General features: G+C 38.2%; 1 protein-coding gene across 1 annotated transcript in view; it reads right to left on the bottom strand.

Annotated features, from left to right (window-relative positions):
* The window catches only part of LOC143143797 (uncharacterized), an 83,790-nt gene extending 59,696 nt beyond the window's left edge, over positions 1 to 24,094 (bottom strand). The window contains exons 1-2 of the transcript XR_012991249.1: positions 23,809 to 24,094; positions 21,219 to 21,360 (exon numbers count right to left, since the gene is read on the bottom strand). The gene's annotated coding sequence lies outside the window, so the exon portion shown is untranslated. The remainder of the gene's footprint in view (positions 1 to 21,218; positions 21,361 to 23,808) is intronic.
* Positions 24,095 to 24,906: the final 812 nt, after the last annotated feature.

Consider the following 24,906-nt stretch of genomic DNA (forward strand, 5'->3'; position numbering starts at 1 on the left):
CTGTCTGCCAAGACACATACCTTCAACCCTCGATCTGTGATTCCATTCTCCCTGTCTCGTTTGAAGACAGTAACGAACTATTTCTCTCGCGGGAGAATCGCCGACGAAACCTCGAAAGAGAGAGAGAGAGAGAGAGAGAGAGAGAGAGAGAGAGAAAGAGAGAGAGAGAGCTCTGGTGCAACGTGTATCTTGACGCTATCGCCGCACGCTTTAAAAAAGAAATCAAACGAGAAGTCGAGCTGCGAATCGTCGGAGAATTTTACGACTTCCTACGAATTATTTGCCATTAAAATTCTTCGTAAAAAATACACGGTCGAATGAAATGACAAAATGATTTACGGCCGACCGGCGGCACGCAACACCACATCCACTCGGAGGATATGAAATTTTAAAGCCGTGCTTGGAATTAATTAAACGACACGGTGCGCATAGCATAGACACGCTGCCGATCAAAAGTTTAGACGCGCTTCAAACGTTTTCATTCATCCCCGTGTGCGCCGCGGCTTGCCGATATCGAGCTCGAAAAACTGTTTTGCGTCGTTTCGGAAGTCAAACTTTCGGTAATCCGTTTAAAACGGCCTGTGCACGAGCTTCGCCTGCTGGCTCGATTGACTGTTTTTCTCACGAAAAAGACCAACGGGAAAAAAAACAAAAAAACGATCGACCGAACACGCAGCTAAATGTCCGATAAATCTTTCCGCGTATAGGCTATTTAAGGGGGTGTCCATTTTCTTTTTTTTTCGTTAAAGAGATTCATTTTTTTCTTTTTTTTTTTTGATTTTTTTCGTTTGCATTATCAATGAATGAATACTATTTTCAACGTGCGCGTTGAATATAGTATTACATTGAAATTCGAAACTACGGTGCATTCGAAGCGTACACGTTTGGAATTCCTCTAGCCTTAGTTTTTTAGGTTGATTTTTTGTTATACTTAGGGGAAGATCCTCTGGTATCCAACCAGCAGCCAGTACCGACCGAAACTCACTCTTATCTTCACCGTCAGATAATTAAAGACCAGTCGAAAAAATAAGAGAGCACGTTTAGTAGATAACGTATAGAATTCATTGAGCGACGACGGAGTCACCGAGTGTATTATGTGTAAGGAAATATTCAACTAAGATTGGATGCATTGCATTCGAGGGATGCAAGTTGAACACGTGTGCAATGCATAGAATCAAAATTGTAGAATTGTACTCCTTTTAGAATGTAACGACGATCTTTAAAATTATTTGTTTCTCAACATCAATTGTCAGAGTACTGTTGCAACGTAATTGAGTTGCACTATTCTTTAATAGATAATTATCTCGTGTAATCTTCGGTATTTTCGAAAAAAAAGTATCCCTGCAAAATTTGTAAAGTTTGTACGCACTATTGGGTCAACGCGTTAATTGATTCGGAGAGCAGAAAATTGAATAGCAATTATTTTAGGAATTGCTTCGAAACGCTTTGATTTTATATTCTTTCCAATCCTATGTTATTTTTATCGAATATGTTTACATTTAGATCGTACGCTCTTTGCGACACCTATTTCCTTGTAATAATATTCCTCGTATTTTCGTGTTCCTTATTTTCATCTACGAATGTCGGTCGATGCAAACGCGTCGCGCATAATATCTTTGAAATCGCTTATCTGTCAAAATAATAGTATCCGGTTCGTTCATGGAAATTCACGCGAACGAACCACAATATTTAATTCGTACAAATTTATAGCGCGAAAATATTCTCTAATGAAAATTTGTTGGGACGACGAGAGAATATTCGGTGATTCTCACCTCCGACGAGCTACGCGAACGAATGAAATTGATATTTATTCAATTCTATTTAACGTCAAAAGCGTCCAGCAATGTTCGAATGTTCTCGAAATACTTAAATACTATTTAAGAATTTCGTACGAAGAATTAGTTCAAATTCGTTACGCGAAACGTGTGATCGTCGAAACGAATAAAATGTTATTTATTCGCGTATTAAAAATTTATATTTCATCCGTTATGAAAAAAGTCTACAGAAATTACGCGATCAATATTTGCATTTCAATAAACGTCGCTTTACAAAAACCTAATATTGTTCGAGTGGCGTATCTTTTACCACCGCGGGAAGATAAGTGAATAAACTTTTGCTAAATTCGGCAAATATTTTCGTGGAAGAGAAATCGAACAACGATAAGAGGATGAAATTTCTATTATCAATGAAAGCAACCTCGACGGATCCTTTAGCAAATTTCTATCGTCGATTGCTCAATTGAACACCGAGCGATGCAATTTTCGAAATCGAAACAGAACTGAAAAATTTGTTTCTCCTCGGGTTCGATGATTACGAATCACGATTCCAGAAATCTTGTATGATTTCCCGAGTTCTTTCACCGAAACGAAAATTGATTGTCCGTCGTTTGGTATCACCTGACGAAACTTTCCCTGTATTTTTCCCAACTCGCCACTTGTAACGAGGTTATAGCTTTCCGCGACAGTTTCGTGCAATCGAACGAGATTTTCCGATCCGACGGACGGCGACGAAGTGAAAGGTAATCGAGAAAAAGGTAACGAGTTTCTTGTGCGGCCGAGCAGCTGATAAAGGCGCCGATAAAACGCGGTCGATCGACGTTCACGCAGAATTTTATTGCTCCTGACATCATCGCGCGCTCGAATCAAGTTAAACATCTTTCGATAAGATAAACGACAGGAACGCGAAAACAATGGCGCGAACGCAATTCGGTACAAACTTAACGGCACTGTGCGTGAAACGGAATACATATATATTCGAAATGGAACGAGGAGCTATAAATTTCGATAAATCCGACAAGAAACGAAACACGCTCAACATGCTACGTCGCATGATGAATTACAGGAATTTAAAATTAGATATCGCGAATAATACATAATAAATCAAGTAAATGCTGTAATTTATTTGGACCCCCGCTCTCTATGAATAATAGTATCGTTGATATCGGTGTTACTTTGATTTTCAAGCGATTAAGAAATAGACAGCAACGTCGAGAAACAATAACGAGGGTTCGTCGCATAAATGGGATTTGCAGAACCGAATTGCAACACTTTCGAACGCAACGTTCGGATCCTCCTCTCGATAATGATATAAAACGATAGCGTGGAATTTTTTTTATCCATTTCGGCCGAAATCTAATCAGATCGTGAGTTGGGTATACGAAACTTGAATGTAAAGTTCCATTGAAATCCATTCAACCGTTTCGATACAATCGTGTTTACAGCAGATATGCACGCGTGCATACGAACGTTTAAAAATAGTTTTTTTCTTTTTTTTTTTCAATATTCAATTTAATTCGTAACAATTCAATACTCTCGCAATATTCGTTCGTTTCTGAAATTTCTGATATCGACCAATCGCGTCTATCGATTCAATGCCAATATTGGCGCGTTGCATCGTTGGGAAATTTCATTAAAAAGTTATCCTCGCACTTTTGATCGTGTTCACGTTACAGTATAATACTTTAAACAAGGTGAAACGTACACGTAAGTATCCTTAAAGAGGTTAACACGCTCGGAGCATCGTACGTATTTCGCTTCCTTGTGCACGCGTTACTTGAACCGAATTAATTAGAATATTCTTTCCGCGTTGAAATTTTGCAAAATTTTCCTACACGCGCGCGGCGTTCGCGACAAGAACATCTTTCTGCGCGCAGCTGCCTCGACGTCGCTTAAATAACACAGAAATGCCTGGCCCCTCGACAGAAGATATTTCATAACTGGCTTACATCGCCCAAATCGTGTGAATCTCGCTAGACGAAATTAAGTCTCGAGCGTTTGGAATATTTCTCTAATTATTTGCTACCGAGCGGTCGGTTTCTCTCGGTTGTCGGCGTGCTTAAAATTTACGATCCTTATTGTATTTAAATACAACTTTATCTCGAGGACAGTTATATCGTTTCCATGATCGTGCGCCGATGAACGTACACGGTACGATCTTTAATTAAATACACCATAAATATTCTAAAACGATACCGCGATGCGATTGTTACGAGATTACAAAACTGTACGAGCTATCCGTGAACTAAATATCTTATTACAGGGAATTTAAAACGTACTCGTTATTCTTTTCCATTATTCGTGTTCCTCGACGCTCTTGGATCCTTATACTCGTCCAAAGATCCGTTACACCGTATAATAGGAAGAAAAATCGTTTCACTTAAGAAAGTAAATGTAACCATCGTATATCTACCACTACCCACGGAGAAACTGTTATCACCGATGGTCCCTTTTGTTGGACAAATTTTTCTCCGGCTCTCGCAGTTTCGGTGATATCGAGGCCTTCGCGATTATTCGGACATCGCTCGAACCGTGAAAATCGTCGCAGAATGTTTTCGAACCGATCCAATTTCTTGGAAATTTTTAATTCCATTTCATCCAATTTTATCGAACGAATCCTCGAAACTGACGAAATCACCGACGAATCGCGAAGAAGCAAAAATAGGTTACGAGAACGGAAAACAATCGTGTAATTTATTTACAAAGAGTTGTGCAACGTAAAGTGAAACGAGCAAAAGAGGAGCACGTACGCGAAAAAATACAGTGCAAACAAATACATCGAGACGAAGGAAAATAAAACAAAAGATAAGAACAATTCTTATCGACGCGAGAGTTTCGAATAATCGGTGAAAGATAAACAACTTTGCATACATCACTCGTCTCGATAAAAATGACTTGTATAATTAAATATCGGGCAACGAATAAATGGAAACTTGACTATACGTTCGAACAAACGTCGCGAACAATTCGAGCCAATTGTACGAACAACGAACAACGAGAAACATTCGTAGTAAGAATCGGATACGATCGATCTACCGACAAAATTTACCAACACGGATACACATCCGGTCGTTGCCGTTATATTTAAATAAGTCTTGGATTTCTAATTGGTATACGGAAGTTAATGTGTTGTAAAATACCAGGCCGTGCGATATGGCAGTTAATTAATTTGCCACTAACGGATAGCCCGAAAGAGTCGTAGGAAGGAACGAACGGATCGATGTTGGGACAAAATTTCTCAACGCTGACGAATCTCCGATTTATGATGTCACGTGTACGTGTGTCCCATTACGCGCGACGGTGTTCGCTCCGAAACGAAAAAGAAACGCTCGGATTTCTAATTGGCACGTTCGGTTCGACACCGTGTAAAATCCCGGGATAAGCGACGGTTAATTAATTTCTCTACGAGTGATAAATCATCGACGAAATAATCCACGTTTCTTTCAGAGTTATTAACCGCGACCGCGCGAGCAATACCCAGAAACGCGAACGTTTCCGTTATACGTAGACGAAATGAGCCATCGTTCCGAGAAACGTCCGTACAGCCACGGGCCAAGGGTCAAGGGTTAACTCGACGAGATCGCCGGAGTCGTTTTCCCTTGCATCGGCGCCAAGCAAAATAAATTTATCGCGACCACTCGGAGGGAAATCGTGCTCCCCGTCCTCGGAATCTCGAGCGTGTATTTCCCGTCTACGATTACGCCCTCGAAACGCCCCGTGAATCTCCGTTTGCCGGGGATAACACCGCATCCCTTTGATTAGGTCCCAGCCTGTCCGCCCACGAGGCCAATATTAAGACGAACAAGTGTGAAACGCGAGAAAGAGAGAGATAGAAAGAGAAAGATAGAAAGAGAGAGAAAGAGAGAGAGAAATAGAGATAGAGATAGAGAGAGAGAAAGAGAGAGAGAGAGAGAGAGAGAGAGAGAGAGAGAGAGAGAGAGAGAGAGAGAGAGAGAGAGAAACAAAAGAACACGGAGCCACGGAGACCGAGATTGCGTGGCTGGGATTTAATAGCGAACGAACGAAAAGGAAGCCGAGCTGCTCCGTTTCGAAAATGAGGATTCGAGGCGACCGTTCACCCGCAACTTTCGTTCGAAATAATATTTTCCGCCCGGTGAATTTCCCCCCCCCGTTGATACGCGGAGAAATCTTTTTTTAATCCGCGAACCAACTCGTTCGACTAATTCGAACCGCGTAAAACAGTTTAACGGGGCACCACCCACAGCCCCGTACCTCCCCGACGAGAAGATGGTAAATCTTGATTGAAAATATTCCGGAAAGTTCGACCAAGAAAGAATTTCACGGTAAGAGGATAAAGAAAGTTCCCGGCTACTTTGCTGGATATTAACGTCTCCGTGCGTTTGTTTTGTTTCATTATTCCGGTAAGTTTGGAAACACGATCAGCGTGTTTCTGCGTCTCGCGTCTTCCACGGAGATTGTTCGCGGTGAATCCACTTGGATGGAACATAGTCGAAGTTGATTACGGATAGACGATTCGGTGCTTATCGTTGACTTTGGGGAATTTTTATGTCGGTTTCGAGTAACGAAATCGTATTCGTTTGTTTATATTGGTATTATATTGGATTAGTGGGATTTTTGCGAGGAAAATATTCTTTTAATTGTAGATTGTCGTTCTTGATTTTTCTAACGTGTAAAGTAATATTTTAATCTTACCTACGAAGCTAACGCGCGTTCAGATTTGGCGTCATTCTCATTTTCTTGAAATGTCTGTGTACACGTGATTTCGAGATGTTCGGAATACGCGATATTTCTCGTACTGGAAAATCTCCTCGTTTTCAGATTAAAATTTCCCTTCGAAAATCGATCGAACCACTTTCTGCAAGTACGAGCCGATAAAATAGCTTCTCCATAAACGACGCAAACGTTATTTGCTACACTTGTTGCTTTATTCACTTTCCGGAAGTTATACAACGCGAGATGAAAATGGACACGCATTTCACTCATTATTGTACCGAGTACTAAATATAAAATTCTTATAACGTCGCGACCTGTGGCTTTCGAATGCCTTCTACAGACTAAACCGAAGCATAACAGTTTCGTCAGCCATGTCCTTCTAGCTCTGTATCTTTGTGAAACGTATCGCAAGAAATACAAACACACCGCGGTCAAGAACTTACAAGACGACCTAATAATAAGAGCGTATCACTGAATGTCCCCTTTTACGTTATAAATAACGCTTACGTTGTTTTTTCTCTATGTAACGTACTTTGAATCTCGTTTTCATTTTACTTTCTATTGCGATTGATAATAGAGACGTATTATTATTATTATTATTAAAACCTCGTCAATTTGTTGGTAATGCTAAAGATGTAACAAGAAGTATAATTTTATTTTGTAACATTTTAAACGATACAACACACTCGTTGTATTTCACTCGCTCCCAGTGTAATCTGGATCTAAGACCTCGGTTCGAGATCAAAACGCTACCTACCCCGCTTACGAGATAACTAGCAGTCGATACACTTGAAAACGAGATTTGCCGAGTTTGTAAACGAATTACAAATTAAACGTTTGTTTCATCGTTGACCTGTACGAGCAATTCAACACACTTGGATACTGTAACAGTTTAGTACATCCGATAGAGGTTCGAAGCAATATAGTGTCTAAACTGTTCAACACGTTGTTATTTACGACATACAAGAACTACTTATATACACAGAAAATAATAAACAACAAGAGTATACGTACGAAAGAGTATACCCTCAATTCCTTACAACAATTGCTACTAATTTCGTACATACAAAGGAAGAAACACTTGGAAGAATATGGTCCATCCTCAGAAATGGAGCTGATAGCTCTTAAAAGTACCATTACTTTTTATTAAAGAAACTAGATGGTCTGGAATCAACATTTGGCTTCTTGTCTTCTTCTATTCCACCGACTTCCTTTTTTTTAAATTTAGTTCCTCAGCTTATCATACACCCGGAACGGAACTGCTCTCCGCATTACTTCGCCCCAATTTCCTACTCTACCTACCTGTGCGGGCCTTTATTTTCAAATACGAAACTAGTAAAAAACAAGCATAAAAATGTGCCTTCGGACGATCACCTTTGCAAACGAATAAGAATAGAACTTACAAATCACGTAGAATGATATCTCGGATATTGATAAAACTTGTTGCTCGGATACGCGATCAGCAGTCGCATTCACCGCTGTTTTTTTCTCGATTCGTGCAAGCGTTCTTTTCAAAAATATACTATACGTACTTATGAAGACAAAAGCAACGCGAACGAGTTCGAAAATTCTTTTAAAAGCCAAGTAGTTATTTTCATTTCGAATTTCGTCGCACTGTATCCCATTTATCGAACTCTTCGAACGACTCGTTTGAATTCTATCAATTTCGACAAAACGTTCTCTATCCGTGCCTCGCGTATTAAAAATCGACAGTAACAATTTTCGAACATCGCGCGAAGCATTATCGATTCGTGGTAACGCGACGGAACGAATCTCAAACGATGAAAACGATACGAAAAGTATCCTAACTACGAAAAGTAGTTACTCAACGAGAAACATTTAACCGGTAGGTATGATCGACGATTGTTTTACGTGACAATGCCGTGCCTACTTGGATGAGTTGTTGCGTCTCCTTTAGCCGTGGATAGAGCCACGTCTTGGCGATTAACTCTTATCTCGTCCACCTGGCACCGATGTTAATAAGACTGACTTCCGCATGTAATCCACGTACAGCTCGCGATACGCGCTCGAACACCGAGCCAGACTGCGGAAAGAAGAGACAGAAAAACGAAGAAGAGAATTCCGGCTGCAACCTAGCCAGGCAAATATCACCACCTCCAACCGCCCCCTATTTACAGTCTGCATCTTATTAAAGCGTTTATTGCCCCATAAATCGCGGATCATATGGAATGGGAGAAATTCGGTCCGCTAGCGCCGCAGGGAATTAAAAAACCAGCCGTGTAACAAATTTGCGAATCAAGGGAAACGAATTGGGGGGAGAAAGAATTCTAGGATTAATGTTTATCCCTTTATATCTCTGTAAAAGGATTTCAGTTTCACTGTGGAGAGCGCTCGCGTTATCGCTGACCAGCTTTTTCCTTTTTCCAAACGACGAAGAAAACGGCTGTGGACGAACTTGTACCGTTCTCCGCGAAGATGGCGACGATTCGAACGGATTCGCAACATTTCTGATGGATATCCTATTACTCTTACTTCGAAAACCATTGCAAAGTTCTTAGAATTTAGTATTCGTCGGAGAATACGGCGACATTTTTGTTTTCTACATTTTTCGTATTCCATCTTGCGAAGAACACAGACACTGGCCGAAGTTGCACCGTTAATTTTCTTAAACAACAATTTCAGAACTTTTAAATGGCTTTTCTCGTTCGTCTCCGGTTCAATTTTTACGTTAACGTGTTCACTTCGTAAAGTTCATTTTTAACGGTTATTGTAAGTGAAAAAATATCACAAGAATACAAATATCAATTGAGAAAGGTTCCATCTTTCAGATTTCACCGATTTGATCGAATCATCGCGTTCAATGATCCGATCGAATCACAATATTGATCAAAAATATACGTTCCTTCTGAATTTCTTTTATAAGAACTTTATAAGAATTCTTTTATAAAACTTTTATAAGAATCTTCCATTGAATTAAAAACTCGGAAGAAACGTGTATCTTTACGAGGGTTGGTCTCGGATAAAATATACAAGTTCCAATCCTCCTTTTATTAACATTCGTACTCCTACATCTATTGTATTTTGAAAAATTGATTCAACCATGTCCATGTTACTTCGAATTCTGGGACACGTCGGAATAATAATTTCCTCTCAACTGGAGCTTTTTCAGCTTCCAAAACATATAAAGTTCACCGTTCGTTTAATATTTGTTAATTAAAATTTCAGTGAGACAGACTTTCGGGACTCTCTTCTTGAAACAGGAGCGTAGAAACCAAATTACTATTGTTTCGTGACCAATTAAAAATTTCAATAGTTTCGTTCAATCCCCGGTGACCGGTTAAATGTTCGATGAGGATAAATTGCAACGTGTCTCGCAATTAATTCGCGGCTGCAGATGCATTCCTCCGATAAGATTTTTATCCGACTGTTCGACGATGCAAATAGAGGACAAAACGAAGCGTTCGTAGCATCGCTGCACGACAAACTCTACAAAAGACGCTGTCCCGCGGAGCCAGGATGAAGAAATGCACGAAACGAAGGCGAACTTGGTCAAAAGAAACTCTCCCAGCCAGTCGCAATTTGACGAGAGAATTCCTGTTTCGCGAAAAACTTCATTTATTCGGCCAAGTTTTCCAATACCGCGATGAACAGCCTTATTACGCCCGCGTGCCGAAATATGCGAGCTTCGGGTAAACTCGATGAAGATGGAAGAAAAAAGAGAGGGAGATTAAAGTGCTCGGCTCGTTGCGATAAGAGAAATAGTTCAACTTCGCTTGCCGGTTAACTGTTGCTTCGATCCGGGAACTCGAAAACCGATGAACCAGCGGTTTCGACGTCAACATTTTCGAGCGAAAGAATCGTTTAATTTTCAACAGAGATTGCTAGATACAAGTCGAGATTATGATATTCGTAACAATATTCTCCTAACGCAATTATTATTTAACGTTTATCGATAAGAACTGCTGACATAATTCACGACACGTATATAGCTGTAAGTTGGAAAAGATACTCGAAGGCGTGGTCTTGGTGTGGTGGGGATGAAACAGAGCGGTGAGACACAAAGGTGGGCAACTATTGGTTCTTATACTGTGTAACACAGTCGCTACTACGAATCATATACGATCACGTGTGATGCAGTGATCAATGTAAATATTATTTAACGTTTATCGATAAGAACTGCTGACATAATTCACGACACGTATATAGCTGTAAGTTGGAAAAAATGCCCGAAGGCGTGGTCTTAGTATGGTGGGGATGAAACCGAGCGGTGAGACACAAAAGTTGGCAACTATTGGTTCTTATACTGTGTAACACAGTCGCTACTACGAATCACATACGATCACGTGTGATATCCATCACGTGTGACGAACGTCACATGTGCGTAACAGAAATGACTTCGTGTCCGAATAAACAAATAAATAGTAGGTATCTTCGATTCGATGTAACGAACGACAGTCGAACCTCGAGTAAGTATTTGTTTCTACAGCTTATCTCCGTCTAAGTGTGTTTCGTTGATAGGGAAGGGTGACCCCAAAAAAAAGACTCGTGGCAACGGTCCGTAGTAACGAACTATGACAGGAAAAAATCAGTAACGTGTGTGTAAAGTTCAAATATGAATATATTTTCACGTTAACCTTTTAACTATGTACGATGCTCGATGATACTCAATATTATCGAGATACTGTTCAAGTTAAAGAAAAACCGAAATGTATAAACTTTTTATGTTCGTTTGGACAATTCTGTACAAATTTTACTTCTGTATTTAATTTTATTTATGACTTTGATAATTGAAAATAAATTATAAATAAATTCAGCACATAGACATTTCCTACCATTGATCAATTCAATTGTGAAAAGATTAAACGCAAATTCTTTTAGTCCTATCCGTTTCGTTATTTTTACCACACTTGATAATCAATCTTTTTCTGTAGAAGTAAGAACTATCGACCAGTATTATATACATCGTGTGATTCGTTACTCAAAATATTTCTTTAAACAGTTTATTTGTACGTTCGTAGCTAAAAGCATACGTTATATTACATAATATTACTACACGCGTAGAATATTCTGTTGTGAACAGTTTACCGGCTCAATGCTGGTAGCAAACATATCAAAAGAGATACAACATTTTATATTTAATATCCCGGAAAACGTTTGAGCTATAAGGCTGACATTTTATAACGTTTAGTTCTTTGACATTACTAACAGATGCCATACATTTTTTAAATATATACGAGGTTGTGGGATTTGAACTGGAATAAGACCGCAGGGATCCTTTCTAAGTTGTCGAGCTGTACTAATAACTTCAGGGACGAATTATTCCGTTTGAAACAAACATTTAACTGATATCGATCCATGACATTTATCAAACATGTGACGATATTCTCGGATTATATCGTTGGAAAATTTAATCGTAAACATTTATTTATTCGCAATTTCGCGCAGTTATTTCTGTGTTTCGATATGGAAAATACTTTGAGAAGTAAACGTACTCACACGTATCTGCCAGTATACCCGAAGGGGTAGATTTGAAAATTAAATTAAAAAAGTAACGAAAGGAGCTAAAAACGTCTACGAACAATTCTATCGCAATGTTTGTCTCTTTGATCGATTTAAATTTATCCGTAACAGTTTTGTCATATATTCGTACGCAAAAAAGAATATTTAGATACTCCAATTTAAGTGTTGCAACCTGTGCAAGAAGTTTTCAGCAATTTCGTTGGAAAAAGTTGTCCACTAACTTTACGACTATTAATGCACGATTGCATCAGTGCCACACGTATTCGTATCTCGATTACGTTCATATGTAAGCAGCAATATGTCTCACTTTCCAGCATGTAAGACACATATCCTCTAGATTGGCCTTTATCTCGTCCACCCACGGGGACGATATGAAGACGAACGTGCGAAGCACGTGTAGAAGCCAACGAGTATTCAGTTCCCTCTTGCAAATTTAATTGCGCCAAGTTACAAATCTCTTGCAACATTTCAATCGAAATAAAAATTTATGTTACTTTTATCAGTACCAGAAGAATTTTAACAGCGAAATGCTTCGAAGAATGTCAAGTCTCTTAAGACTCTAAAAGCATCTTCAAGTAGTTACTTTCATACTATTTGCGAAGTATCGGTACCGGTATTTTTCATGAATTGAAACAACGAAAAAATGTACAAAGATAGACAGATAGATGTAATATTAAACAATTATAACACGCGTATAAATTCTATTAGGTCGTCCCATAAGTTCGTGCTGTTTATTTTGTTATCGTATGAAATCATATTTTAATCTTACCTACGAAGCCAACATACGTCCAAATTTGACATCATTCTCATTTTCTTCAAATGTCTGTGAACACATGATTTTGACGATAGAATATGCGACATTTCTTGACAAACTCCTCGTTTTCAGATTAAAATTTCCCTTCGAAAATCGATCGAACCACTTTCTGCAAGTACGAGCCGATAAAATAGCTTCTCCATGAACGACGCAAATGTTATTTGCTACACTTGTTGCTGTATTCCCTTTCCGGAAGTTATACAACACAAGATGAAAATGGACGCGCATTTCACTCATTATTTTATCGAGTACTAAATATAAAATTCTTATAACGTCACGACCTGTAGCTTTCGAATACCTTCTACAGACTAAACCGAAGCATAACAGTTTCGTCATCCATGTCCTTCTAGCTCTGCATGTTTATGAAACATGTATCGCAAGAAATATAAACACACCGCGATCGAGAACTTACAAGACGACCTAATAACAAAAATGGTAACGAAATTACTCTTATTATTAGTTATTAGGGTACAGGGTAAAAATACTTCGACGATATTTATCTGATCTATAGTAGCCAAGCTGTATTTGCTACTAAAGATCGTTGCCAGTGATCAATGTAACATCTATGTATCAACTTCTATTAATACTTCAACCCCAAACGTCGATTATTTTTGTCAATACAATATTTTCGTGTCAATTTTCTTTCTGTTGAATAAATCCAATATTTATTATTTGTACTCGTACTTAGTATTAAGTAAATTAGATAAACACCGTAAATATAATTTTAGTCCGTACTGTATAAGAAGAACAAAAGTTGTCCTTTTGTTCGCAGTTTATATTTTTGATTTTACCTTTCCGTTAAACATTTATGAACCCCTGGTTATAGAACATTTCATTCTTATTTCTATCCGTACAATTGGCACAATTCAACTGACAAGTCATGAGACACGCTGTATAGGTGTACATTTTATATTCGTGTATACAGAATTGTGCACAGAATAGTTTTGTATACAAAAGAGTAATAACACATTTAATTTAAGTAAATATTTAACATAGATTCAGAACCCCTGCACAGAAATTGGTGGTTTATGCACTTGAAACTAAATTGGAGCAATAGATCCTCCAACGAAACGAGAGAACTGAATACACAGAATTCGACACTCAAAATATAATTAAAAACAAAATTAAAAATCTATCTGATCTAGATTTGTTTACATTACAGTTAAAACCAAACGATACATAACACTTTATAAAACCATGACTACCAACTATCGTGCAAATATTTTTGATAATAGACTCTTTTGCACATTTGTAACATTATGCACATATTCGACAGAATTTACATTTGAGAATACGAATAAAACCACACCAAAAATCAATCGAAACGTGAAACTCTGAATAATATTACGCAATTTGATTCAACTTCGTCGAAGCCAAATGTTAATCAGCTTGCATCTAAGATCAAATGTCAATCATCGCATACTTCTTCAACCTAAAGGAGCCAATAGAAGGCACGATACTTTAATAAATAACTGAATATATAACTATGTATTATTTTCAGTAATATTGTGTTAAATTGGAATATATTGTTAATCGCTCGTTTTTACCCGATATTTGGGTCGCGGAAAATATCAATTTTATTTTAACTAGTTCACCAGGGAAAAGGTTGAGCACCACTGGTTTAAACAGAAGAAACGTCTGGTTCTTCTTTCTAGTGCATTTGTAGTAATCTGCAGAAGAAATCGCGAGCACTCTATATGACCATTAACTATTTTGTATAGAAAAGTAAAGTCGGACATAGTCCTTTTATACAGGGCTGTGACAAGATAGGTGCAGAAAGGGCACATCCTCTTAAGCATCGTACTACGAAAAAACTAGTAACTATACTATAAAATCTACCAGTAATTATCAAAAGTAACCAGAAATTAAATTATACATTTTAATATTATATTTAGTATTTATAAAATTATACGAAATTATTTCGTGTTACATTTTTATTTTAATAGTCCATGTTAAAAAATCAATTCACCTCTTATAACTCGAAAAAGCTATAAAATATACCAGTAATTATAAAAAGTAACCAGAAATTAAATTGTACATTTTAATATTATATTTAGTATTTATAAAATTATACGAAATTATTTCGTGTTACATTTTTATCTCAATAGTTTATGTTAAAAAATCAATTCACCCCTTATAACTCGAAAAAGCGTTTTAAATTCCCCAATTTTTTATCGTTTCATTTTTGACAAAACGAAACATTTTTACAACCTTTTGAGCATTGACCATAATAACGTTTTGGGTCACTCCATAGACACATTCTACAATTATGTTGAGTCTTATTACAAATAATTTCATATACGTTTTTAATCGTAGAATATGTTTAAGGAGGGTCCTCGCAGTAACCAAAAATATCGATACAATCAATACCGAAAGACTATAAAAACCGTTTTACTTTAATTTATTAAAAATCATTTATGTTCCAAATCGTTACCTTTCGTTTTCAAGTTACTGTACCACGTTAACAGACATCGTGGCAACGTTAATTTCGTCCGTTTTAATTCTTTCTCGTAAAAACTCCAAATCAAATTTCTTTCACGACAGTAATGCATCGTGCTCGAATCTGTAGCAAAGTGAATAGGCAATGGACACCATATTCCTAGTCACGGCTCTTCACCTACGTTCTCGAGAAGTTTAGCATCCTATCGGTGAACCACGCAGATATCTCGATGAGCTACCACGTCAAACACATGTCACTGTACGGTCTCGCTTGATTTTCTCGAAAATTGACACGGTGATCTACAGATTATTCCGTTTATAGGCGAACTAAAGGGCGCTAACTAAAATGTCTAAGCACGGTCCTGCTCCTATCTTCTAGCAAAGTATCTTACTCAAAGTGGAGTCCGCGTCCCATTGGCAGACCGCGCAGATATCTTGATCGGCTACCCCGTCGCACCGATCTCGCTTCATTTTCTCGAAAATTTACACAACGATCCAGAGTTTATTTTGTTTATACGTGGACCGAAAGGCGCCAGAGAGCCGAATATAACGTTGGACTCACGATCGGATAGAATTTTCACTGTTGACCGACGTGAGAGAAACAGGAAAGCGCCAGACCGATGTGACTGGTCGGTTTCGCTTAATTTTCTCGGAAATTTGCAAGTCGACCTACAATTCCTTCTGTTTATACGCGGTCCGAAAGACGCCAAATAACCGAATGAAACGTTGGATTCATAATTGGAGCAAATTTTGTCTGCGAATCTCTACGACTTGGTAGCACTAAACCGTGAGTTCGATTTTCGTTCGACTTCATTTTTCGTTTCAATTAACTCGAAGCTGACAGTAACTAGGAAACCTTCTAATTCATAACTTTACACCTTGGAGCAGTAATTACTTATTACTAACGGTAAGGTACGAGTTAATGGGAAATTATGGGTTCAATTGGTGGATTCGTTGTATTTATGTAAGTATCTTGTCCACGATTGGAAAAATTTAAAAAAAAACTGTTTCACGATATTAATCCCTAGCAAACGCAAAAATTACAATTCGAACGTTAAGAAGAATCGAATAATCAGATACTGGTACAACCGAAGTATTTTAACGGGACGTTAGTTTTCTTTCTTCTAGTCGAAATAACCGATTTTTTCTTACATTTTCTTTATAGATATTCTCTCTTGCTTTCGACTGTACAAAAATTTGTACATATTCTTCGAAGACGTATAATTACGTAAAGAAAATTATCGATTAAAATACTCGATAGTTTCTTGAGACCAAAATCTTACAATTGTTATTTATTTCCGTTTCGAAGGAACGAATACCCATTTAAACGATCAATCGTGGTATATTCTTCGAAGACGTATAATTACGTAAAGAAAATTATCGATTAAACTACTCGATAGTTTCTTGAGACCAAAATCTTACAATTGTTATTTATTTCCGTTTCGAAGGAACGAATACCCATTTAAACGATCAATCGTCGGTAAGTGTTAGTTCGAAGTCTATCTCGAAGCCATCGCTAAACAAACGTATCGCCAAAGACTATACGGTCGTCCAGTTACGAGCGATAAAAAGAAAAAGTGTATTTCACAGGAACGCGAGTGCAACGAGGAGCTGACTTACAACGAAAACGCTCGTTGCGCGAAATTTTCGCGCGATCTGCAGAATGCGACTTCCCGCCTTAACAGATTCCTTAGGAAAAGGCCGAGGCGGGTGGAAATGACGATAAAAATTTTACTCCTACGGGGGCTTCGATTATCCCCGGTCGAAAGAAATTTCCCGATATTGCGATAATAAAGGCGATACGCGTTGGGGGTTGGCGAGGGTGCAAGATTAAATGAAACGCGAGGAAAAGAAGGGAGATGCTCTCCTCGTGGCCTCGGCAGCTTGTAACGACGACGAAACTGCAATCACTATCAAATTTCTCGGCTATCGAAACTTTCGATCGAGGATGCACATCTACCCTGACGATAAATAATTTAAACAACCGGGATACGAATTTAAAGAAATATATTTCAATGGATTCTAATACGGAAATATACCGTCAGTTTTTTTTTACTTCGTTAAAGACGAATTCTCGTGTAAGAGGTACGAAAAATTGGTTTTTCGTTCATTTTCTTTCGTAAATTAAATATAGAATATTTAGAAGATATGCTCGCGAAGTTTTAAAAGCGTATTCTCAAAAGTAACGGAGTTGCAGCCTGTTTTGTAAGACGCGTCGAAATGTGAAACGGTAAACGATCGGCAGTAAGCGTTTCCCACCTTTTCCTCATATTTTACTGAGGGTTTTTCCCGAAATGACTAATCAGGTACGAGGAACTCGGTTCTAGAAACGAAGTTTCTGTCCTCGGTCTTCCTTGAATATTTTACTCGTAAGTGTGGACTTGCTTATATCCAAGAAAGGAAGTACGATAGTTTTTGTTCGTTCAAAACCGCGAAAGAAATCGTTTGCAAGTAACCTGTATAGATTAAAAATGGAAACTGAAGCAACAAGTTCTACAGAATCTTCCCTTGAGCATTACCTGTTACAAAATTTTTAATTTTTTATTCTTACACTTTATATTGTACTCTGACACATCTCCCTATTAAAATATTAAGAAGATGAAGATTGATATATTAATAAAATTTCCTTTCCTACAATATCTTTCTCCATAAAATGGTACGTACGGATCTGTGTAACTTTGATTAACTTCTGAAATTGACAATGCGAAGCAAATGTATTATAAAGGGAAAGAAAGATCAAATCTGAAATACATTGCGAATCCTATTGGGTCAGATGTTTTAATCAGCCTTCGTAAAGCCTTCGAGTAAGCAAAAATTAATCAACCCTGTTCAGATTCCTTCTACTCGTGGTATCGGGTTCCTTTTCATCCGTCAACGGTTATTCTTTCTCCTCGTAGTTCATTGTATTTATACGATTCGAGTTTTGCAATATTCAACTTACGAGATAAAGCTTCTGAAGGAATTAACCACGTACATGGAGAACTTACTGCATCGATGTAAATGCAATTTGCCAATGAACGCATCGATATTATTTAAATTGCGGTAATTAAATGTTACTTTCGATACCTGACCGGCATGTGAGAGACGAGACTTCGAAATGGAAAAGGGAAAAAGAGAAGAGCCAGAAAACACGATACAAATTGGACAGAGTAGACGAAGGACCTTGACTTGCTCTCTGCGCTTGAAACTCGTTAATGGCAAGTAATTAACGCGACGAATAATTGTCGCCTGTTCGTTGATGCACCATTCGAGCGACAAAGGCGCTTAATGAAACGAAGTTACACTCTCGAACATCGATAATACATACATATATTCGAACGCTTCTGCTTAAATCAACGAACACACTGACGTGGGAAATTGACGATGATTCGAAAGCGTTGAAAAAACTTAAATACAATGAGATTAACTTTTAACATAAAAGAGAAAATAGTTATCCGTATATTATTTGCGAGATCAAATTTTATCGAAAGATCGAGATTTAAAATAAGAATGAAATTCTTAACTGTACGGATGAAAATACAAAGCGTAGGTTTGAAGATGTTAAAAATTGAATATCTTCGTAATTGTAAGACACTTGTAAATTTTTCTGATATGACGAAATAAAGAACAACGGCAGAAACTAAACACTTTTAATAGAAATAAATAATTCCAAATGTGAAACGAAAATTGTGTATCGAACTGGATTACTTTTATTCGAGCAATCTTTGAAAACAATTTGACGTTTTGGGGTATTACGACTGATGGAAGCAAGTACTACCGTGTACCTATACCTCAAATATTAACGTATAATATCATTAAATCTGCAAGATAGTTAAGATAACGTTACCTTTTTGCTTCCTTTTCAGTAGGAATAAATACACGTAACTTTATACGTGGTCCTCCGACCAGCCATAACTTCCAACAGACACATTATTCTGAAACATTGCTGGAATAAAATAGTTTGATACGAAATTTCAAATTACGCATTCAAGACCATATGTTCTTATTTAAATCGTTGAGAACTGCCCTCATCACTCTGTGCTTGATAAAATCAGCGTGCAAAAAATACGGGATCCATTTAGCGTTGAATGCAACGCAATAACGAATTATAGTTGAAGTATATTATACTATTAGAGATGTTTCAAAGATTCACGGATTTAACGATATACTTTAGACCTTGCAGAGGAAAAAAATATAATTTTAAATACAGAATTTCAACCAATGTGTTTACTTAACGAAATATACGACAATTTAAATTTATGTTTATCCATCTATCAAAGTTGACTAGCTTTTGGAGTAATATTTCGAATATTTTTGAAATTTCGATAGGTTGTGATTTTGCGACATTTTTCAAACTGTTGATTTTACAACTGTGTGAAAAATAACGCTAACTTTCGTTCGATAAATTATAACTATCGAACAGACAATTGAGTAAGAGTTTCTAGATGCTTACAAGAAACAGATAGAAATACCAAATAAATATTATTCCAGTTCAAACAAAATTTCCTTTTACCACATTTTTGCAACTTTTTAACAGCATTCTTTCTGCCGATAAATTTTCAAAGATACGAACACTTTCAAATTAACGATATCTTAGATAAGAACGAACGATATCCCTTTGCAGTAAATATTCTTTATAATACGTTCTGTAGATATTGAGAACTGAAACTTTATTAATGGTATTAATTATTGAAAACATTTCTCTTCCACTACGAGTGCTCCAAGTCATCGTGCACTTGTTTAATTGGTTCATAGGCGTATCGAACCTTACCACGGATGGAAGTTTCTCGGTTTCTGTTTGTCGGTATTGTAATTAATGTCGAAACTTGTGCACGTGTTGATTCCTACTAGGGAAATTTAAAATGGTACGATCGAGGTGCTAAAATTCCATTCACGGTACCGAAACTCTGCAAGCGTTACAAAAATCTTGAGAGTTTTACGGACAATATTGCAAAAGAACGTTTGCGGTAGTTGCCGGTTAAAGTGTGATCGTTTGCCAAAAATTTAAAGAATTTCGAGCACATTTGCAGCAAAGTGAATTGGCGACACAGCGTCTGTCATTCGTTCTCGGTTCGAAACTTCTCTTAGAACTTTTACGCCATTAGAAATTCCAGATAATGACGTTGATTCGGGTAAAAGTTGAAAATGGGACAGAATATTGTGGTCACTGAGAAAACACTTTGTATTTTCAATCATTCGCCAAGAACTTTATATATCTAGCATCGCGTAGCATTGTTATATGCGCAAGAATTAAACTGCAATATGCAAACATGCTAATTTACATATTTGCATAAATCGCAGCATTAACATCGATTAAGTTTCTAACGATGAATTGTAAAACGTCAGTATCTTGGAAAATTAATCGGTAAAGAGGATTTCATTTTTATAAAATCTTTAAAATCGTATCTGTTATAAAAACGTTACATTTGTTTAAAACAATTGGAAAGAAATAATTCAAGGAAATTTGATTTGAACTGAACCCTAAAACACATTCAACGGTTATGAAAGAAACAGCTATGAAATTATTAATTTTCGAAATTTTGTTCGATCCTTCGAAATACAGTTAAATACTGTCAAGGATTACAATGTATCAAAATTTCAACAAGATTCAAAATGTAACTCGAAAAAGTGCTCGAATTTGATAAGTAATTGTCCAAATCGTGTTCACGTTACCCTGTTCGAAATAACACAAAAGCTAAACGTATACGTAAGTGTCAGTATCCACGAAGGGGTTAATCGGGAAGCCAATCAAAGCTTTGAAAATTCGATCTTCGATCTGGATCGAATGAACAGAAAAACGAAACTCACCGAGGTAAGAAAATACCGCGAAAAAACCATCAGGCATGACAGTGCAAAAAGCGAATCGATGCACCATTGACGATGCAATTTATGCGAACACAGAAGCAGATCGATCGGCAAAATTCGCGGCTGTCCTGCGTTGTTGACTTTCACTTTTGCCGCGCGGAAGATCAACGTTTCGTGCTCGAAAAAAAAAAAATAAAAACAAGACAATCGGTGGAAAAATTCAAACCTACCTGTCTGCACACCTGTCGCTTCTCGTGGCTCGTAGATCTTCCGAAGGAACTGTTGATCTTCGCCGATCAGGATGATTTTAACCGAGTGGAATTATTCTCGAGCCGTGGTTCGATTCTCACAAACACACGTTGGATTTTCGATCTGCGAATGAAAAGAACCTTGAAAATACGCGCCATTACCTCCGCCTAATTTTCGCGGACGCGATTACGCAATCGATTCAACGTCGAACGTAATTGAAATACAAACTCGTTCGAATCGATACGTTCTCGTACTTTGGTGTCTTTCTTCGACCGTTTTAAGAGGAAAATAACGAACAACGAACAACAACAACACAGCACGGATACTCGATACGCTCTCACGTATGTGTGACGTTACTCTACTTAATTCACACCACATTCGTTCGTGTTTCACAAACATAAATGATTGTTCCACATTTCTTTAAATCTTTTATTACAAATTTACCGGGTTATCTGCGTTTACATTTCCCGCTACGTGTCACATGCTCAATTTTTCGCTCGTTGATACAAATTCGCGTAGACTCGCTTTGATTCGTTCAAATTTTTGAATACTTTGTAATGAAAATTACGAGAAGTAAATACGCGTCGATTTAAATTACTCCGACTATTTATACAACAATTAGAGCCACGAATATTTGAATATTTGAAAAATAGAAAGATAAAAAAGGACGGTTCGAAAACGTTATCACAATGTGATAACTTTCGATTTTAAGTAAAGAACACACAGCGGCTTAGCGAGTATTCGCGAAGCGAAACGATAACGTAACTAGCTGCTCGGTTGTAAAGAGCTTTCCTAATAACTCACGCAACGTAAATTAAGCTCTGCCGGTTTACCATTTGAACAACAGTTAGCTCGTCACTAATGCGACCTTTAAAACCTTTCATTTTCCTCGAGGTGAGGTACTATCACGTTCGGTACACGTTGTATATCCGAGGATGCGCCGCGACTTTCACGAAATCTTTCGATCGGTGCGCCTGTTCGACGTTGATCGAGACATTATGCAACTGCTAATATGTAGTTCTAAACAAATTAAGATGTCGTAACCGTGTTTTCAAATTTTACGGGCACTGAAGAATTTTAGAGAATATCGAAATCACGTTTCGATTTGTCCATCGAGCATGCATCGATTCAAATTTGTAACTTTGTCGCAAAATCATAGCGACACGGTACACCACGAACATATACATAAATAAAAGAAAAACTTGTCAATAATTCCAACAAATCGGATACACGGTATTTAAAATTCTTATTAATTCCCAAATACGTTTCTGCGGTACAGATCCGATTAATCTGCGCGTGTTTTTTTCTTTTTTCTCGTACAAATAGCGTACAAAACTTCGAAGGCTGCGTTATCTATTTATTTATCGCAGACTCCGTGTCGGGACGACCGTATAATCGCTCATTTGTAGTTAACCCGCGAAGCGTTACGAAAGTCGGAGAAAATCATAAATACGGTAAAGACGAGCCATTATGTAACGAAAGAATCGCAAATCGACGTTTCGTTGGAACCGAACTAGCCGGTGTAGCTGCACCGAACTCGAACTGAAATTTCGAAGTGCGTTCGACAAGCCAGCGGCGATCAATCTACAAACACCCGGAAAGATAACGTCAGCCACCACAAATCTTTCGGCACGGAACAAACTTCAATACCCCAAAGAGCATTCCGGGCACGTAGTTAAAAAACTAACGTAAATCAACTTCTCACCGCTCTCAATGTATCCAAGCTACTAATTTTATCGTTTACACGCTCGTTCGCCAACTTCCCGTAGATTCTCCGGCGTGCAAGATTCGATAATATACGAGGCGCAATTTATTGACAAAATATTTCTCAGAGTTTCGTCGCGTTCGTCAACCGTACGATAACATCGTCCAGACTCGTTAAGACGCGTATCTGGCCGCATTGTCTTCCGTGAAATTACAATGAAAACGTAGCGACGTGGGAGTTCGCTTCCTCCAAGCTGAACAACATCCGAGTGCATGCCTTATCACGACACCAAACACCGTACAATTACAGTCATTACGCAACGAACCACTCTATCCTCGACACTTTCGGTGTTAACGTCGTAGAACCGGCTTCTAATTCTACGGACACGTTTCGCCTCGAAATATCGGTCGATTCTACGGCCACTGGAACAACTCGAGTAGCGACAAACAGGAAGAATTTTTAACGCGGGCAACGCGATAAGAGATAAGTGTCTTCCGCGAAGCATTTACCAACCCTAATCGAGTATTATTTTTGTCATCGACGCGTGCAGAGGCTGTGACATCTTGTACTTGTTGCGTGTACCCTACGAATAAATTACGACACCCCGACGTCATCGTTTACGGTGTATTCCGGTCTGTTTGCTCTTACCGGGAATCGATTCACCGCGACGTTTCAAATCGACGATGTCCAAAGGTTTCGTTACGGGTGAAACGGTCGAAAAATGATTCGGCACCAACGGTCTACGATTTGCGATCTACTCGATGACGTTGGGTTTCGAAGTGACAGCGATAAAACGAGAACAAACGAGAACAAATTTTATCCAGAATGGGTTTCGAAAGTTCGACGTGTAATAGAGAAACACCTACGGTGAAGAGACGAAGGAGGACGTCGAGCGAAGCTGCTCGATTTGAATTGCAATAACCTTCGTCGGTCCTTCCCCAGACCGATTTTTCGTCGGTCAGGCGAGCACGCGATCCCGTCAGCCCAGCGACACCGATGCACCTGTCGCGATTTTTGTTCGAACGCGGCCGCCGTGGCCTTTTTCACCGCGAACGAGAACCGGTCCGGGGAAAGTAACGCGACGCAACGAACAAGCACGTGGCTCGGCTGTTTCCGCGAGGGGCGTAACAAAACGATCTTCGCGCGACGAGAGCTCGCTGCTCACTGACGATACGATGGCGCGCGCGGCAACTCTACCCCTCCTTTTACGAAATACCCCTACCCCTAACCACTAGCGTAGTTGCAACCGCGCGTGGAATAGCTCAACACTAGCGACGGACTCGAGACTAAGTAAACCTACAACTATTTCTTTAATGGTAATTCGGGTACTTTGTTGCTCCTGATGTGTACGAAAAAAAAATACAAATTCTTTGGTATCCGAAGCAAACTTTTCGGACGATAACAATTGTATTTATTTCTCTTCGAACGTTACGATCGTTTGCTAACCCTCTTCGGGAGACGGAAACTTAGAATAGAAGAAAATCGTGTAGTATAAATATTACACAGAGAACGTAAGAAAGATCTTAACGAATCTGAACCTCAAATTTGGAATATTGTAAAGTTTGTCTTAATTTCCGAAAATATATCTGGTTATGTTCTATTTGTGTGTACAGTAGTAACTAGTCATTTATGCGCAAAGTTTTATTAATTATGGAATTAGGGATAATCAAGAATGAACAATTTTCAAGCACAGAAAAGGGACAATGCTAGTAATGTTCGAAATGGTATAATGTCTGGATGCAGAAATTGTTTGGAAACTTACAAAATGGTGTACGAATGCACATTACTATCCACTGCACTCCCTTCCATCGTTCGTAACTTCAGATGCAATTCAGTGTGCATTTAAAAAGGATTCTCGACGGGACGTGTATATTAACGGTATAATATTTCGTCTCGACGTTACTGCTGGTCACGTATTTATTCGAAGAAGAAAATAAACCGTGGAGGAGATAGGAAACACGAAC

This window comes from Ptiloglossa arizonensis, chromosome 2 (genome assembly GCF_051014685.1).
Source record: "Ptiloglossa arizonensis isolate GNS036 chromosome 2, iyPtiAriz1_principal, whole genome shotgun sequence".
NCBI classification, from domain to species: domain Eukaryota; kingdom Metazoa; phylum Arthropoda; class Insecta; order Hymenoptera; family Colletidae; genus Ptiloglossa; species Ptiloglossa arizonensis.